This window comes from Acinonyx jubatus, chromosome E1 (assembly GCF_027475565.1).
Source record: "Acinonyx jubatus isolate Ajub_Pintada_27869175 chromosome E1, VMU_Ajub_asm_v1.0, whole genome shotgun sequence".
In the NCBI taxonomy this organism is placed as follows: domain Eukaryota; kingdom Metazoa; phylum Chordata; class Mammalia; order Carnivora; family Felidae; genus Acinonyx; species Acinonyx jubatus.
Window position 1 is genome coordinate 41,917,978 of NC_069397.1, and position 19,255 is coordinate 41,937,232.

At 40.3% G+C, this 19,255-nt stretch overlaps 1 protein-coding gene across 3 annotated transcripts in view; it reads right to left on the bottom strand.

The window, feature by feature from the left end:
- GJC1 (gap junction protein gamma 1) overlaps nt 1–19,255 on the bottom strand; it is a 38,653-nt gene extending 19,398 nt beyond the window's left edge. Inside the window, exon 1 of one of the 3 annotated variants that reach the window (XM_015086587.3) lies at nt 19,065–19,255. The gene's annotated coding sequence lies outside the window, so the exon portion shown is untranslated. Of the gene's footprint in view, nt 1–18,024; nt 18,328–18,506; nt 18,706–19,064 lie in introns of those variants that run through there. The other 2 variants (XM_027048827.2, XM_015086589.3) reach the window with 2 other exon arrangements.

The window sequence follows — 19,255 nt, forward strand, 5'->3', positions numbered from 1 at the left end:
GACTAAACAAAACGTGACATTTTGTAATATACAATGGAATATTTTTCAGCCTCGAAAGGAAGGAAATTCTGACACATGGATGAACCTTGACAACATTATGTTAAGTGAAAGAAGTCAGTCACAAAAGACAAATGTTACATGATTCTACTTACATGAGGTACCTACAATAGTCAAATTCATAGAAACAGAAAATAAAATGGTGATTGCCAGGGGCTGAGAGGAACAGGGAACTAGTGTTTAATGGGTACAGTTTCTGCCGGGAAGATTCAAAAGTTCGGGAGATGGTCATACAACGATATAAATTTACTTAATGCACCAAAGCTATACACATATTTTTTAATTTTTTTATTTTTAATTCTTTTTTTAAATATATTTTTAATGTTCATTTATTTTTGAGAGAGAGGGGGAGAGCATGAATGGGGGAGGGGCAGACAGAGGGGGAGACAGGATCTGAAGCAGGTTCTGTGCAGACAGCAGTGAGCCTGATGTGGGGCTCAAACTCATGAACCAGAGATCATGACCTGAGCTGAAGTCAGACGCTTAACCAACTGAGCCACCCAGGTGCCCCAAAGTTATACACTTTAGAAAACGGTTAAAATGATCAATTTTATGTTAATACCACAAAAGGATAAAAAAGTTTTAGACTAAAATTCATTCATGCAATTGGTACTTATCTATCATCAATAAGCTTGCAATGTAGTAGTTTGTAGGATATTTACAAACACGTTTTAAAAACTACAGTTGTATTCAAGAGATATTTACTATACAGTTATATATGCTAAACAACAGAGAACTAGAAGAAGCAAACTAAAATCATCTGTTAACTTTCAACATATTTTATAGTGTAGTGACACTACAGGGAAATGCTTTACTTTTCAGTTTATCTGATTCATTTTTTCCATTGCAAGCTCTTTACTATAACGTTGGCCACAAAAAGTTAATCCAAAAATACCACTTTCATATATATCTTTGGAATAGACTCATGTAAAAAAAGCTCCCAAGGGTTCCAAATCAACAACAAAAAAACCCAATAACTTGTCCCTTGTCAATTTTTAATCTAAACGAAACTATAATAAACAGGAAATTAAAAATTTTCAAGTAAGTAGTGCTAAATTCTAAATGTTTTACAAATGCAACAACAAAGTCCAAATGGGTCAGAGCCAAGTTTTAATCTCCCTCTAATTAAAAAACAAAAAACACCCCAACCCCAAGCCTATTACAAACCAGATTTTAAAATCTTAGTTTCTTTTAAAAATTAAAAACAGGGGCGCCTGGGTGGCTCAGTTGCTTAACCATCCAAATTCGGCTCATGTCATGATCTCACAATTCATGAGTTCGAGCCCGGCACTGGGCTCTGTGCTGACAGCTCAGTGTCTGCAGCCTGCTTCAGATTCTGTTGTCTCCCTCTCTCTCTGCCCCTCCCCCACTTGTACTCTGTCTCTCAAAAATAAACAAACATTAAAAAAAATTAAAATAAAAAGAAACCCAACTCATTTTCTCAGAGTTCCTCCAAACTGAGGGTCAGGCCTGTGATCTGTGTGTGCTCTGCTGGTGAGATGCACCATCAAGAGTAATTCCACGGAGAGCAGGAAGGATCTGGCAAAGTCTGCTCTGGGGAGAGCAGGACTGAGCAAGAGAGAGCTACCAACTTTCAGGGGTCCCAGCTTCTGGGTCCTGGGCCCAGCCGCAGTGTGATCTAATGCCAGCAGGAGTCTCTTGGAGACTTGCCCCAGTGGGGTTGGTCTCTGGCCCTCTGGGCATATAGGGAGTCAGCCAGCTCTCTCAAATCCTTAATAAATGAAAAACATTTTTTTATTATTTATTGTTGAGAGAGAGAGAGAGAGAATATGAATGTGAGTGGGGGAGGGGCAGAGAAAGACAGAGGGAGACACAGAATGTGAAGCAGGCTCCAAGCTGTCTACACAGAGCCCAACGTGGGGCTTGAACCCACGAACTGTGAGATCATGACCACTCACACTCTGTCTCTGACTCTCTCAAAAATAAACATTAAAAAAATGTGTCTTCCTTTTGGGATGAGCACTGGGTGTTGTATGGAAACCAATTTGACAATAAATTTCATATATTGAAAAAAAACATGTGTCTTAATAAAAACAAAGTCCAGGATGAACTAAAACTAATATTCTAGAATAGTGATTCCTAACCTTGAATTTTATGACAACAAGACAGAGCAAGCACTGAACTTGGAGGTAAGAGATTCTAACAGGCACTTCAGGATAATTTCTCCCCACCCCACCCCGTTTTTTTTTTTTTCATTTGTGAAATAAGTGGAGAATATCAGATGATTTCTAAGGTCTTGCTATTAACATTTGATGAAAATAACCTCAGGCAGAATAAAATTCATAAAACAACCAACAAATTATGTGGCATTCAGAACTCTAAGGAGCAGGAAAGAAGTAACTGCAGTGAAATGAAACAATGACAAGATGTCAAATTTTCAAAAAGGCATTTCCCAAACAGTCATCCCCCCAGAAAATTTATGGTTGAATAAAACTAAAAAAATGTAATATTGACTCACCATGATTCTAAAGTATTAACTATCTGGGCATCCCAGATCATGAGCTGAGCAATCCACTAAGAATCGTGCTAGTGACTCACACTCCTGAATGAGACTGCTTTATGTGCAGAGACAAGGCATCAATTAAAGGGTTTACAATGAAGTTTTGTTTAACTGGAATGCTTTAAGTGGAAGTTAATTCTGCATGAGCGATAATAGAGGTTTAATAACTAGCTAGTGACAATTTCTAAGCAAAAGCATCATGGCAGCTCACTAGCAAACAGTAATCTATGTATTACAAACATACAAACAACTTGTTTTCAAAAGAGGTCTTGGCTATGGACGTTATTGGAGAAACACAAAATTTAATTTATTGTGAGTCAAATTATAAAACCTAGTCGTAAGTAGTTTGAAATCTTGGCTCTATTAACCAACAAGGAAACAAAGTACATCACTATGGGCTGAAGTGTCAATTTGTGCTGGCAAAAAGCCACTCTATTTAAATGTAAGAACCTTCAGGAACCAGCTGGAGAAGTAAGGGGAACCTGGGATAATGCATTCATTCACATCCTAAGTGGTACTGTCTTCACGTAAAAAAGGACAATATTGGTACACTTGTCCAAAACAGCCTGAGTTTAGGTCAAATCAACTGTCTGAATAATCATCAGTCTAGGAGAATGAACATGTCTAAGACAAAATAAAAAACGTGTAACATTTCCAATATGACTGCGTATAACTACATGTTGTCCAATATGACAACATAAAATTTGCAAAAAAATACCATCATCCACTGATGGTGAGGGCAGTCTGATACAACCTTTCCAGAAGGCACTGTGGTTAATATTTATCAGGAATTTAAAAATGTTTATATCCTTTGATCAGTAATTCCACATCTAGTAATTTATCTTAAATAAGTGCCCAATATAAGATAAATTTTATACAATTTATGACATAACTTCATGATGAAATACTGCATAACTACTATAAATCCTGTTTTAGAAAAGAGACCACAAAATTCAAATGCATACAATTATTTAAAGACAAAAACTAAGACTAGCGGTTGCCTAGACCTGAAAGAGATGGTGGGGTGGGGTGGGGGGAGGGAGTGACTGCTAGTAAGTATGAGGTTTCTTTTTGGAGGAATGAAAATATTCTAAAATTAAATTGTGGTGATGGCTACACAACCCTGTGAATATAATAAAATTTTTGAATTGTACATTTCAAATAGGTAAACTGTATGGTGTGTATGAATTCTATCTCACTCAAGCTGTTTAAGATACCAGTGAGGGGATACAAGTAACTGAAACAAGAAAATGGGGCCTGGAAAACAGGCACCAACCAAAGGGTGTGGGGCAGGGGGTGGGGTGGGGGGGTGCCTACTGCTTATTAGCTACAACTATGGGAGTTATCAGACTGTCCTATCTTTCAAAAGAAGTCTTCGAGGGGTGCCTGAGTGGCTCAGTTGGTTAAGCGTCTGACTTTGGCTCAGAACATGATCTCGCAGTTCATGAGATCGAGCCCCACATTGGACTCTGTGCTGACCACTCAGGGCCTGGAGCCTGCTTTGGTTTCTGTCTCCCTCTCTCTATGCCCCTCCCCTGCTCGCACTGTCTCTCAAAAATAAATAAAGGTTAAAAAATGAAAACAAGATGTCTTTGACCTGGATTTTTATGTGAAGTCTGATTTTCATACAAATTTTTGATTGAAGTGTAAAATACCTACAGGAAGATAAACAGAAGCATGCAGCTCAATGAACTTTCACAAACTGAATACACCTACGTAACCAGCACTAAAATCAAAAACAATCACACCCTTCCTACCCAAGGGAAACCGCCACCCTTACCTTTAACAGTACAGAGTACTTTAGCCCAGGGATAGGTCTTTGTTATGAGACAGTCGTGTGCACTGTAGGGTGCTCTGAAGCAACCCTGGTCTCTTCCAGTTGTGGCAACCAAAGATGCCTCCAGACACTGCCAAGTGCCCCTTGGGGAACAATGTTACACCACACTGAGACCCACTGGTTTACCCTGTTCTTGAGCTTAATATAATATAAATGGAATCCTACAAAATGGACTCTCTTGTATCAGAATCATAAAGAATATACTCTTTTGTGCCTGACTGCTTTTGTTCAGCATCTGTTGAGAGTCACCAATCCTGCTGCATTTAGCTCCAGTCTGTTCATTCTCTTTGCTTTATTATATTGCCATTGTGTGACTATATCACAAATTTATTCATTCCACTGCTGATGGGTATTTGAGCAGTTTCCAGTTTGAGGATATTATGAATAATGCTACTATGAACATTCCGTATAGGTCTTCTGGTGAATATATGTATGAATTCCTGTTGAATACCTAGAAGCAAAATTGTTATGTCAGCTTCAATAAGTTAGTACTTTTCCAAAGGGAGTTGTATCAATTTACACTCTTGTCTCCTTTTCTTTCATGCTAGCAATAGAAAAAAAAAAAGAAACTTAAATAATATTGAGCCAGATATCTTATAGCTGAATATATATACCCTGACAATTTGTGACCCGTTTACAAAGAGTATTCCAGGGGCACATGGGTGGCTCAATCAGTTAAGCATCCGACTCTTGATTTTGGTTGAGGTCATGATCTTGTGGTTTGTTAGATGGAGTCCCACATCAGGCTCTGCTGAAAAGCATGAAGCCTACTCCGGATTCTCTCTCTCCCTCTCTCTCTCTGCCCCTCCCAGGCTCACGTGCATGAACGCTCTCTCTCTCTCTCTCAAAATAAATAAACTTTTTAAAATAAATAGAATATTTCATTATATGGGAAAATGTTCACATGTAGTAAAGAGACAAAAAACAAAAAACCTCCAGTAACATAATATGCTTGAAAGGAAATACACCAACATTAACAATGGCCTATGAACGATTTCTCTTCAATTTGCTTTTTCAGTATTTTCTACAATAAACATGTAATAATGGAGTTGGCAAAGCTTTCCTATGCAACAAAAGCCTTGAGGGAAATTTAAAAAGTAGGTCGGGTACAAATTTCATTTTGCATACATTCATAAAGACCTAATTAAGTAATGGATAGATCACAGAAAAGTATAACGATCTCATAGAGCCATTGATACAGTTACTACCCACCCCCGTATACAGGGGTCCAAGACAGAACTTATATAAAATTCTACTCCAGAGTAAAAGAGAGTCTAGAGGGTAATTCTTAATTTGTAAGACTGTATCACAAGATGGTAGTATATTTTTTAAGATTTTAAGTTTATTTATTTAAGCAATCTCTACACCCAACATGGGGCCCAAACTCACCACCCTGAGTGAGCCAGGTGCCCCAAAAGAGTAGTATTCTGACATGATGGCTTATATAGCAGCTTACTATCATACTGTTGCTCCTCTCATTCCTTTAGAAACTCACTATAAAATGGTCCAGAAGCAACAGAGAAAATTAACATATCCAACATTCCCTTGAAATATATAGTTATAATTGCTACCTGCTGGTTATTGAGTATCTGAGACTGAGTATTTGGAAAGAGACACCTTTATTTTAGAAAATGATTATTAAAGTAGCCACCAAAAACTTACCAGTCTCCATTATAAGTGAGTTCTATTAAATGTTTATTTGACATGTGAATATGTTATAAAACTCTTACTTCCTGTCCTAATCACTCTACTTAATTTTCTCTACTTTGTATCAAGGATTCTTCTATTGGGACAAGAATATGCCCATAATAGTCAGTACAAACCCAAAGGACATTTCTTCCGAGAGAAAATACTAAATGTTAATATACTACACTAGGTAAATTATTTAAACCAAAATCATGTTACTTTAACGCTTTGAAGATTAGCTAAACTGGAATCTTAAAAGATCACTATTCTGAGCACTGATCTCATCTCCATTTCCTTACTTTGAGAAACCATGCTGATATTTACGTAATTTCAAACCACAAAGGAAAAAAATGACAGTTTTGAGGCAAAATAAATAAAAAACAGTAGAAAATAAACTTTTTTTTTAAAAAAAAAGTAAGCTCTAAGACCCCAGTAGGAAACAAACTTCTATTAAAAGCATTTTCCAGGGCATGTAGGGGTGTGCCTGGGTGGCTCAGTTGGTTGAGCTCAGGTCACAATCTCATGGCTCATGGTTCAAGCCCACATGAGGCTCTGCGCTGACGGCATGGAGCCTGCTTGGGGTTTCTGTCTCTCTCTCTCTGCTCCTTCCTGGCTTGCTCTCTCTCAAAAAATTAAACTTTTTTTTTTTTTTTAAAGAGCATTTTCTGGGGTGCCTGGGTGGCTCAGTCAGTTAAGCGTTAGGCTCTTGGTTTCAGCTCAGATCATGATCTCGCCATTCATGGGTTCAAGACATGTGTCAGGCCCACGCTGACAGTGTGGAGCCTACTTGGGATTCACCTTAAAAAACAAACAAATCACCTTAAACACCTTAAAAAACAAACAAATCACCTTAAAAACCTGACATGTGTCAGGCCCATGCTGACAGTATGGAGCCTGCTTGGGATTCACCTTAAAAAACAAATAAATCACCTTAAAAAACAAACAAATAAATAAAATGCTAAGGGCAGGGCAGGGAGCACCTGGCTGGCTCAGTCTATGGAGTGTGCTATTCTTGATCTCCAGGTAGTAGTGAGTTCGAGTGCCATGTTACGCAAAGAGCTTACTTTAAAAATATTCTCAGGCACCTGAGTGACTCAGTCAGTTCAGCGTTTCAGCTCAGGATATAATCTCACAGTTTGTGGGTTCAAGACCCACATCAGGCTCTGCACTTCTGCACTGTCTGTACGGAGCCCACATGGGATTCTCTCTCTTTCTCTAAATAAATAAATAAATAAATAAATAAACAAACAAATAAATAAATACTAAGCCTGATTTAAATTTCTCATTGAACTAGTAACCATAATTAACTGGTAGCCAAAATAAATCTATTCAGTAGAATGCTTTGCAAGCTATGCATATATAGTTTCCTTCCCAGGATATACCTCAAATCATAAACACATTTTTCCATCCTCTTCTTTTCTGAGTTCAAGAATAAAAGGATACAATGGCTTCAGATACACAATTCAATAGAACTGAGACACTCTGAGACACTCTCCCAATTCCTAACAATTTGTCCAACCTCAAAGAAAAACTTTCCTAAGTCAATCTGAGAAGTGCACATCTGCTTGACCTGCTCAACATACAATAAATATATACAAAGCTTTTACTCTGAATAACATGAACATCTACTACTGAACTAGAATGTAAGGTCAAAGCAAGCTAGTCGAGTTAGACACATGAACAATAAAACCCCTTTCAGAAAGTATTATATGTCTTTTCTCATGAAAGCATTTTCTATACAAATCTAGACAGGCTACTCTTCAGGTCTATTAAAAAGAGATCCTAAGGGGTGCCTGGCTGGCTCAGTTAGAAGAGCATGCAATTCTTGATCTCGGGGTTGGGAGTTTGAATCCCATGTTGGCTGCAGAGATTACTTAAAAATAAAATTTTTATTAAAAAAAGAGGGAGGGGCACCTGGGTGGCTCAGTCAGTTGAGCGTCCAACTTCAGCTCAGGTCATGATCTCACAGTTCATGAGTTAAAGCCCTGCATCAGGCTCTGTGCTGACAGCTCGGAGCCTGGAGCCTGCTTTAAATTTTGTGTCTCCTTCTCTCCCCCCCACCCCCCACACTCTGTCTCTCTCTCTCAAAAATAAACATTAAAAAACAATTTTTTTTTTAAAAGAGGGAGAGAGAGAAAGATCCCAGGAACACACTTTTGACATTTAAGCTTAAAAATCATTATCTTGGGGCGCCTGGGTGGCTCAGTCCATTGAGCCTCCGACTTTGGCTCAGGTTGGGCTATGTGCTAACAGCTTGGAGCCTGGAGCCTGCTTCAATTCTCTCTCTCTCTCTCTCTCTCTCTCTCTCTCTCAAAATTAAAATAAACATTAAAAGTTTTAAGTTAACTTAAAAACATTTTAAGTTACAGTTACATAGGCTCACACACTATTAGTGTTAAAAGAAATGTTACAGATCAGCTAGGCCAGTAGCCCCTCATTTTTAGGGTCTGAGAGACTTTATGTAGTAATTACAAGAGTTTCTAGAGCCCTATATAATAGTGGCGATACATATAGTTTCTGATTTTGGAAAAAACACAAAAAGATAAAACTTTACTATAAACTGTTAAAGTTTTAAAATAAACTTGTAATTTATTTATAATATTATTTATATATACATTTGAAAAGGTCATATATATTTGTAAGACACTATTTATATAGTTCACAGATAATACCTGCATGGATTCTAAGGTTATCTTTCAATAATTCTGCAGTGGCCCATTGTTTGATATCTGAGTATGAGACTATATCCTTATTTTACCTAAGAGGATATTAAAGATCAGGATAATGTGCTTAAGATCACACAACTAATAAGCTGCAAAGCCTAGAATACAACTTGGGACCTAATGATCTTTTTGCTATACTATGTGGGTGTACTGTTTAATTTTATTTTCAGACCACGCATAAAGTCACTGAAAAAGCTGATTATAATATACAAGCAATATAAATATAACTGAAGAAAAGTCTCATTTAAAACAGCAACAAAGAGGGGCACCTGGGTGGCTCAGTCGGTTAAAGCATCCGACTTCGGCTCAGGTCATGATCTCGCGGTCCGTGAGTTCGAGCCCTGCGTCAGGCTCTGTGCTGACAGCTCAGAGCCTGGAGCCTGTTTCAGATTCTTGTGTCTCCCTCTCTCCCTGACCCTCCCCCGTCATGCTGTCTCTCCCTGTCTCAAAAATAAATAAACATTAAAAAAAATATTTTTTAATAAATAAATAAATAAATAAAACAGCAACAAAGAGGGGAGCCTGGGTGGCTCAGTTGGTTAAGTGTCTGACTTCAGCCAGGTCATGACCTTGTGGTTCATGAGTTTGAGCCCCGAGTCGGGCTCTGTGCTGACAGCTCAGGCCTGGAGCCTGCTTTGGATTCTGTGTCTCCCTCTCTCTCTGCCGCTCTCCCACTCACACTCCGTCTCTATCTCTCTCAAAAATAAATATTAAAAATAAATAAATGAATAAAAATTAAGGAAAAAAAAAGGGGGTGCCTGGGTGGCTCAGTAGGTTAAGCATCTGACTCTTGACTTCGGATCAGGTCATGATCTTGCAGTTAGACTCACAGTTCCTGAGTTGTAGCCCCACACTGGGCTTTGTACTGAGTTCTGTGCTGGCAGCACAGAGCCTGCTTGGGATTCTGTCTCCGTCTCTCTCTGCCCCTCCCCTGCTTGCTATTTTCCCTCTCAAAATAAATAAAAATAAACTTTAAAAAGTATTAAATAATAAAATAGCAACAAATAGGTGAAATACTTAGGAAAAGACTAACAAGAAACACAGATTTTAAATGAAGAACACTTAAAAATTACTGCCAAGGAACACCAAAAACTTAAATTCTTAAGACAAAACATTCCATGTTCTTGGATACAAAAGCCATCTTAAGATATTAGTTCTCCCTAAATTGATCTAAAATGTAATGTAATCTAAAATACAATGCCAAAAGGATTTCTTAGGAACCAGACAAACTGATTCTAAATTAACATGAAAGGGCACCTGGCTGGCTCAGTTGGAGGAGCATGAGATTCTTGATCTGGGGATTGTGAGTTCAAGCTCCACACTGGGTGTAGAGATTACTTTATTATTATTATTTTTTAATTTACTATTTTTTTGAGATAGAGTGCACATGAGCAGGGGAGTGGGGCACAGGGAAAGAGAGAATCCAAAGCAGGCCCCAGGCTCAGTGCAGAGGCAGATGCAGGGCTCCATCCCACAACCCTGGGATCATGACCTGAGCTGAAATCAAGAGTTGGACGCTCAACTGACTGAGCCACCCAAGCGCCCCTAGATTACTACTGTATAAAATAAACTTAAATGAATGAATGAATAAATAAATTTAATGTTAAAAACAAATAGTAAGAATGGTAGAGAACTTTCTGAAAGAGTAAGGAGAGCATACAAGCTTCTCTAGATATGCATTATAAAGTTCTAATAATTTAAAAGGTGAAATTGGCAAAAAGATCAACAGATCAATAGAATGAATGTAACAGAATAGAAAGTCCAGAAGATCAAAATACATCTGGACATTTAATGTATGATAAGGTGACATTTCAAACAAATGGAAAAATGATGGAATATTCAATAAATTATAATGAATTACTATGGGTAGCTATCTGAAAAAAATTAGAAGTTTGACCTTTATTTTTTTAAACTTTTTTTGTGTATTTATTTATCTTTGAGAGAGAGAGCGCACGAGCAGGGCAGGGGCAGAGAGAGGGAGACACAGAATGTGAAGCAGGGTCCAGGTTCCAAGCCATCAGCACAGAGCCCAACACGGGGACTGACCCACAAACCGTGAGATCATGACCTGAGCTGAAGTCGGACGCTTAACCAACTGAGCCACCCAGGCACCCCTAGAAGTTGGATCTTTAAATTCCAGATGAATCAAGGATCTAAAATTAAAAACAAAACACTCAAAGTTAGACAAAGCCATGGCCATTTTTTTCTTTTAATTTTTTTTTTTTTAACGTTTATTTATTTTTGAGACAGAGAGACAGAGCATGAACGGGGGAGGGTCAGAGAGAGAGGGAGACACAGAATCTGAAACAGGCTCCAGGTTCTGAGCGGTCAGCACAGAGCCCGACGTGGGGCTCGAACTCACGGACCGCGAGATCATGACATGAACCGAAGTTGGACGCTTAACCAACGGAGCCACCCAGGCGCCCCTATTTTTTTCTTAACTGAGTAGAGAAGACTTCTAAAATGATATAAAACCTAGAGGTCAAATGAAAGAAATGACAAATTCAATTATACAAAGTATAATTTTTGGAAAAAAAAAATACTGTAAACAACTCAAAAAATATACTGAAAGGTAGGGCACCTGGGTGGCTCAGTCAGTTAAGCGTCAGACTCCTGACTTCAGCTTAGTTCTTGCTCTCACGGGTTCAAGAGTTCAAGCCCCACATCAGGCTCCATGCTGATAAGTGCACGCTGACAACTGCAGAGCCTGCCTGGGATTCTTTCTCTCAAAACAAATACACTTAAAAAAAAAAGATATACTGAATAATTAAAATGATTTGCAATTCTGAGTAAAAGGTTAATTTCTCTAACACATAAAGAATTCTAACAGATCAATAATAAAAAGACCATTCAATAGAAAAATATGCAATGGGGCGCCTGGGTGGCTCAGTAGGTTGAGCATCCGACTTCGGCTCAGGTCATGATCTCACGGTTCATGGGTTCAAGCCCCGCATGGGGCTCCATGCTGACAGCTCGGAGCTTGGAGCCTGCTTCTGATTCTGTGTCTCCCTCTCTCTCTTCTCCTCCCCTCCTTGCACTCGGTCTCTCAAAAATAAAAATAAACATTAAAAAAAAAAAAAAAAGAAAAATATGCAATGGATATGGAGGTCTCAGAAACATATTAATGGTTTTTAATAACATGAGAAGACATTTAATATCACTTGTAATTAAAGATTCACAAATTAAAACTACACCAATATATCATTTTATATTTATCCAACTGGAAAGAGATAAGAATTGCTAGCAGGTTATTGTCAAGGAAGGATGTATAAAGTCATTCTTTGTGCTTTACTACAAGTGGTGGAGTGAACTGGTACATGAATCCCATACTTTTTGAGCCAGAATGCTAATTCTCAATGTTTATCTAACAAATAACACTCACAGACATACAAAATAATGTACAAGAATATTCACTGCAGCACTGCTGATAATGTGCTGGAAAGAATTTAAAAGTCTATCAGGAAGGGACTGGGTAAAGACATTACAGCACATCTGGTAGGCAAAAAGTATGAGACAGCTCTATTTCTAATGATACGAAATAAACTGAGATACATTAGTGAATGATGCAGGCTAAAGAACAGTGTGTATAGTATGCTACCATTTATGTATGTGTGTAGGGACATACTGAATGTATGGGTACCTCTAGAAGAATTCACAAAAAAAGGGTAAATAATAATTGCTTCAGCAGAAAAAAAAAATGAGTGAGTACGAAGAGAAGACTTACTTTTCACTGCAAATCCTTTTATACCTTTCAGATTTTATACTACATAATGTACTACCTACTCCAAAAAAAGTCAACAAAGTGAAATTCTCAAGTATAAAACTGTTGACATTGGCCTTAATGTAGAACTGTCCTAGTGTCTTGGGACATTAATTATACTGACCCTTGGCCCAGGAAGAAATGAAAATCAGAACTAGGTATAGGATGTCAAAGAAAAAAACTAATCTTCAAGTTCTTTATTACATCTGACAGTCTGCCTAAACCGGCTAGGATTATTTTCTGGGGAGGCAAGAGCTCCCTTTGTGTACATTATACCATTAGTGACCACTGTATTTTTGGTCTATTAAAACTGCTAAATTATGACAATAAATTATATTAATAAACAAACAGATAAATAAAACTGCTGAAGATTGCTCAGGCCATGGCTATTAGTAAGTTTACAAAAGTAAGTTTTACCAAGGAACTAGCACTATATTGGCCTATTAGACTAATAATGCAAAAAACAACATACAATAATGAGGCTTCTAATTAGAAGAACAAGAGCTTTGTTAGAAGTTACTTTACTACAGTTAGCAATTATAATTAAAAAAGAAATTAGAAAGCACTCAAATAATTGTTGAATACAGAAATGAACTATAAGCTATAAGTTAGGTGTTGTGATACTGGGCTACCCAAGATAGATTATTACTTCTTTTTTTTTTTAATTTTTTTTTTTAAGGTTTTTATTTTATTTTTGAGACAGAGAGAGACAGAGCATGAACGGGGGAGGGGCAAAGAGAGAGGGAGGCACAGAATCGGAAGCAGGCTCCAGGCTCTGAGCCATCAGCCCAGAGCCAAAGTCGGACGCTTAACCAACTGAGCCACCCAGGCGCCCCTAGATTATTACGTCTGATTTTATGGAATATACAGAAGAGTCTAATGGTGAAACAGGCATCATACAAATAATTAATTAAAACTGTGATAAATCCTATAAAAGAGACGTGCAGAGTACATTGAGTTCCCTACACAAATCTAGGATTATCAGAAAAGATTTATCCCCAAATTGATATTTAAGCATATTCTGAAGAACTGAGGAGCTGCTTTCCAGGCAGAAGAATTAGCTACAGCATGTACAAAGTCCTTGGGTCAGCTTTGAACCTTTAAGGAACAGGGGGGGAAAAAGTCAGCAAGCTAGACCATTCATAACAAAAAAGTACAAAGAAACGATGGTGGAGAAGTAGGCAAGGCCAGATCACATCTGGTTAAATGAAGATTAAAGGGAAAACAGAAGTTTTCAGGTAAGTGACTTGACTAAATTTGTTTTATAAAGATAATTCTAACTGCTGTGAGAAGAGTAGATGAGGATATACTGCTTAGGTTACATACTATATGTAGTAACAGTATAAAGAAATGCAAAGGAACAATAAATTCAACTGGTGATTATCTCTGGTAAGGAGGCCCACAATGGAGGCTGGAAGAAGGAAGATGCAAGCAGGTAAGGAAACACAGAAGACACCAACTGTAGTGGTAATGTTTTATTTCCTAAGCTGCAAGGTGGGTAAGTATTTACTGTAGTATTACTTACTACTTTTTCTGTATTAATATCCCATATTACTGACCCCCTTTAAAAACAAGAGTGAATGAGGAAAGACCATTTATAATTGACTCTAACAGTCTTAGGACAAGGTGGCCTGCCTAGACTAGGATGGGGAGACTAAAAGTAAAGAGAAATCGAAAGAGTTGCGCCTCAGTAAGTTGTTGATAGAGCCATTTAATGAAATGGTACAATGAAGATCTAGCTTTGGAGCCAAGATCAACAGGTCAGTCTGGGCAACTCAATTCAAAGTACCTCTGAGAGTGGTTAAGTGGAGACGTTGAGCAGGCAGCTGGGATCAGAAAATAAGTTTGAACTACAGGCAAAAATCTGGGAGTAACTGAAGCCACAGAACAGATTAGATTAGAGGATTGAGACTTGAGAGAAACCATCAATTAAAGATCTGGTAGAAGAGGATGGGGCGAAAACCTGAATAGCCAGAGAGCAAGGAGGGAAAATCAGAACCCAAGAGAAAAGAGTACTTCAGAAAGGACATTTCTGAATCCAAATAAACACCTATTCTGAAATGGGCAATTAGGAATCTGAGGTCCAAGAATGAGTCAAAGGGAATTCCATAAAAATAGAAGTCCAGATCTACTTTATTCTGAACATTCCCAAAAGGAATGTTGTAACACTGTTAAGTAACAATAAATTCAGTCAAAACTGATAAATCATACAAAGATGTAGATGAAAATAATCTCTGTAAGTATATGAGTCTTGAATGAGTTAGAGATTAGAAGGTAATGAGGATGTGTGAAGTTTATTCCATTTCTATAAAAGAAAAAAATAAAAAAACTTACTCCAAAATCCTATACGTTTCTTTTGTTCCAAAGATTTTAGATAATTTCCAAACTGCTAAACCTTTCAGCATGTTAAATTCAAAGTGCTCAAAATATAAACATTCTGAGAGCAAAATCCACATAGTATTCATCTTCAGCACCTAATTCAGTGCCTAACATAAATACTTGAATGAAAGAAGAAAAAAAGAAGTTCACTAGAAGAATGAATGGCCACCAGAGTACTTTTGTCCAAATTGTGCTGGTGCTACATGCACTACAGCTTCAAAAAAACCAGCTTTAACTGAGGGCTCTACTCATTCCACAGAACACTTCTTTTCTTCAGAAATAAAATGCTATCTGCAAAGAGATCTCATCCCTAGGGGAAAAAAACTGCTTTGGGCAACACATTACACATATAGGTCTAAATATCAAACTTGAGGGCAGTCAACTCCTGCAATGTTGGCGAGACTCAAGAATGTACTACCACCACATGCCAGCCAGTATTGCCTGTCTAGTCATCCATTCTAATAATTTTTTTAACATTTATTTATTACTGAGACATAGAGCGTGAGCAGGGGAGGGGCAGAGAGAGGGGGAGACACAGAACTGAAGCAGGCTCCAGGCTCTGAGCTGTCAGCACAGAGCTCAACGTGAGGCTCGAACTCACAAACTGTGAGATCATGACCTGAGCCAAAGTCAGATGCTTAACTGACTGAGCCACCCAGGCGCCCCTCTAGTCATTCATTCTAAAGACCTGTAGAAAACAGCAATGCTCAGACTTAATAGATCCTTACTTCCACAAAAACTAAACTCATCAGTTGCAGTAGTATGTATGAAAATTGTTGGCACTTAGCTGATAACAGTTCAGAACTGTTAAGTTTCAGGTTAATGGTATCAGCTAAGATCTGTTATCATATGTATTCTCAAACAAATGGTCTACAAAAAACGTAATCCCATTTTTCTTTGCCTAAATTTTTTTTTTAATTTTTAACATTTTTATTTACTGTTGAGAGACAAAGTGAGAATGAGCATCAGCAGGGGAGGGGAAGAGAGGGAGAGACATAACATCTGAAGCGGGCTCCAGGCTCTGAGCTGTCAGCACAGAGCCCGACATGGGGCTCGAACCCGCGAACTGTGAGATCATGACCTGAGACGAAGTAGGACACTCAACAGACTGAGCCACTGAGGCACCCCTCTTTGCCTAAATTTCTATCCAATATTTCTGATAGGAGCCGCACGTTTCTATGCTACAAGCAAAGCATCAATTAATAAAAATAAATAAATACATTTGCAAGTAAAAAAAAAAGCACCAATTCAGAAAAAAATAAGTATGCTTCCAGTTGCACTAACTATTCAGACTCATAATAATTTAAAAAAGGGAACACCTCTCATTTATTTTGAAATGTGAACAAACTTCAAATAAAAAAAAAAAACCCAGCTTTTTGGAACTCATCTCTGCATTGAATTAGGCATGGAACAAACCATCCATTTGCTAAGAGAATGATACTCCGGATTTTAATTACGTATTTTGTATTCTAGAATCCCAATTACTGAATTGACAGGAGAGCCTGGAGCTAAAGTGGGAGGTGTGTGGCTAATCAGAGGCAGACCCTCCATCCCTTCCCTTTGGCTAATTTATACGAATAATTAAAAGAAGGACAAAAAAGTTAAGGGGTAACAGTATTTAAGTCAAATTGTTATGTTGAAGATATGTTAATTTCTTAAATCCTTCGGATTGAAGACTAAAAGTCAATTCTACCTTCGTTAACTGACTAGAAAGGTACTGGGTCCTCTGCTCCTTTTTCAGAGAACTGTGGTCTAGCACAGATGGAAAACCAATTCTGAAGTCACACAACCTCTAAAGAAGCTAAAAGCGTTGACTTTTAGAAAGGATGTCTGCAATGCTTTGGAAAAGTGCACAACAGTTTAAGACAAGTAGTATATATAATATTAAACCATTACAAATCAGGACAAGTGAAGAAGAGAGAACTTCCATATAGCTCCTATGTATTCTCTTCAAAATGTCTTTTGCTTACAACACTCTGCTCACAAAGACCTGGCCAACACAATGATGCACATTTGTTTACCACAGCTTATTACATTTTACCCAGAAGAGTCAGTTCATGTTTCTTGAATTCTCCCATTATATAGCACTTAAGAAATCCAAAGCAACTGTAATATACTATACTAAATTCCAAAAAATAAAACCAACAAAAACTCCAGGAAACGAACCACAATTCACAGTGTATTTAGTCAGGAGCTCTGGAATTAAGCTTATTTTTCTGAATGCTTTTTTTAAATTTTATTTATTTATTTATTTATTTATTTATTTTTAATTTTCCGCATTCTTAATCTGAATACCTAAACTCTCTTTAGGGGGTAAAGAATTTGATCCCTAAATTACATTATTGAACCCCTTTTCTACACATATGTGATGTATTTGAGATATACTGTTCTCCGTTTATCAGAATTAAAATCCCTTTCATTTATACAACCTGATTTTTAAAGAGCTTTCACATATACTCACTTGAAAGTATACACAACAGGAACGTATAATAATTTTGGACTACTCAGGCACAAGATAAGGCTAATTCAGAACTTATTCTAACTCGATTTACTCGATTCCACAAAGTGCAGTCTTCAGGCTAACAAAATAAAGCGTGAGCACAATGAAATCGGTACCACTGCAGGTTCTCAATCAACAAATACTCCTTCAAATGATAATCCAAACTCGCCCGCTTCGCAAAGAAAAACTAATCCCACTCTTTGAAACAATCGCAGGGGAAGAGGGAGAAAACGCAAATTCTAAACCACACATTCACGTAAATCCTTTCAACTCAGCTCCAAACGCAGCCACCAACCACACAATTGGCCACAATCACAGCTTTAGCGCCTTCTCTTAATTTTGAATCTGGAGATCGAGGGGAAAACAAAACAAGTCGTCCAAAGTTTCACAAAGTGGAAAAAAATCATTTTAGGTAAAGGAAACATGTTCATCAAGAGGCGACAGCGCCATTTCCCCCCGCCCCCCGTTTCCCTCCTTCCAGCCCTCGAACTAAATCCTGTCTGAAACACTGATGGGAGGCAGGAGTCCCGGCAGCGGTGTTAAGAGGAGAGTCAAACGAACCGCACGCCGCCCGAAGAGATGTCAGGCACCGAGCGTCGGGAGACAAAGACCAGCCCGCGAAGCGCCCCGGCGGCTAGGGGCGGCCCCGGCGCGGCCCTGCGCCCCTAACCGCCCCGAGGAGTTGCGAGCACCGCCGAGCGCCGCCCAAGTGCGTGCCCGGGGTCCTCCAGGCTCCCCGCCCGCCCGACGCGGCCGCCGCCGCCCTGGCCCACCCCCGGGCCGTTTCCCTCCCAATTTGGGAACCGCGCGCCCAGGGACAAAGGGGGAGGGCGCGACGGGGGCAGCGGCGGGCCGCGGGGCAGACGCCCCTCCGGGATCGGCGGGAAGTCTCGGCAGCACCCCCTCCCACCGCACTCTTCCCGGGACCCCCATCCCCCGCGTCCCCCCCCCGCCCCTTCTCCGGCCTCCCCACAAGTTCTCCCGCCCCCCCCCCGGCCCCGCCCCTTGCCCGCTTCTCAGCCGGCCCTGCGGCCGCCCCTCACCGGGCGGCGTGTTCCCCCGGAGCCGCCTCCTCCGCCGGGCCTCGGCCCGTCCCGCCGGCCGCCGCCTCATGTGCCCCGCGTCGCCATCGCCTTCGCCGCCACCCGCGCCTCTCCTCCAACTCTCGCCGCCGCCGCCCTCGCCTCAGTCTCCAGCCGAGGCCGAACCCGCTCCCGCCGCCGCCTCCCGCTCCCGCCGCCCGGACCCGCGGGGAGGCGCCTGCGCACTACGCGCCGCGGTGGGGGCGGGGGCGTCCCGCCGCGGCCTGGGAGCAGGGGGCGCGCGGCACGTGGCGCTCGGGTGGGAGGGGGCGCCCCGGAGCGCGCGGGCGGCGGCGCGAGCGTCCCAACTTTCTGCGGTCGGGCCCTCGCGCGCTCCCGGGCGGTCCCGGAGGTGCAGAGCGTGTGGGTGCCACCCGCGTGGAGTCCGGACCCGGGTGGGCGCAGACCTCGCCTCCCGCACAATTCATTCCTCCCGCTTGGTTCTCGGGACGGCAGTCCCCCGGCGCGCAGTGCCTCACTTGGGCGGGCTACTAACGGCGCCGTGAGGACACGCCTTACCTGGGCATTTTAGGTTGGTCCTGCGAGCTGGGGAGTTGTCTTCCGTGCGCTCCGCCGAGGCCTGGGTCCAGTGTGACACATCAGGATGCTGATGCCCCGTTCTAGGTTCTGCTCCTCCGGGCCCTCGTCGGGTTTACCATCCTAGCTCTGCGTCGTGGCTTTTAGTGGCGCTCTGGATACTTTTGAGGTCC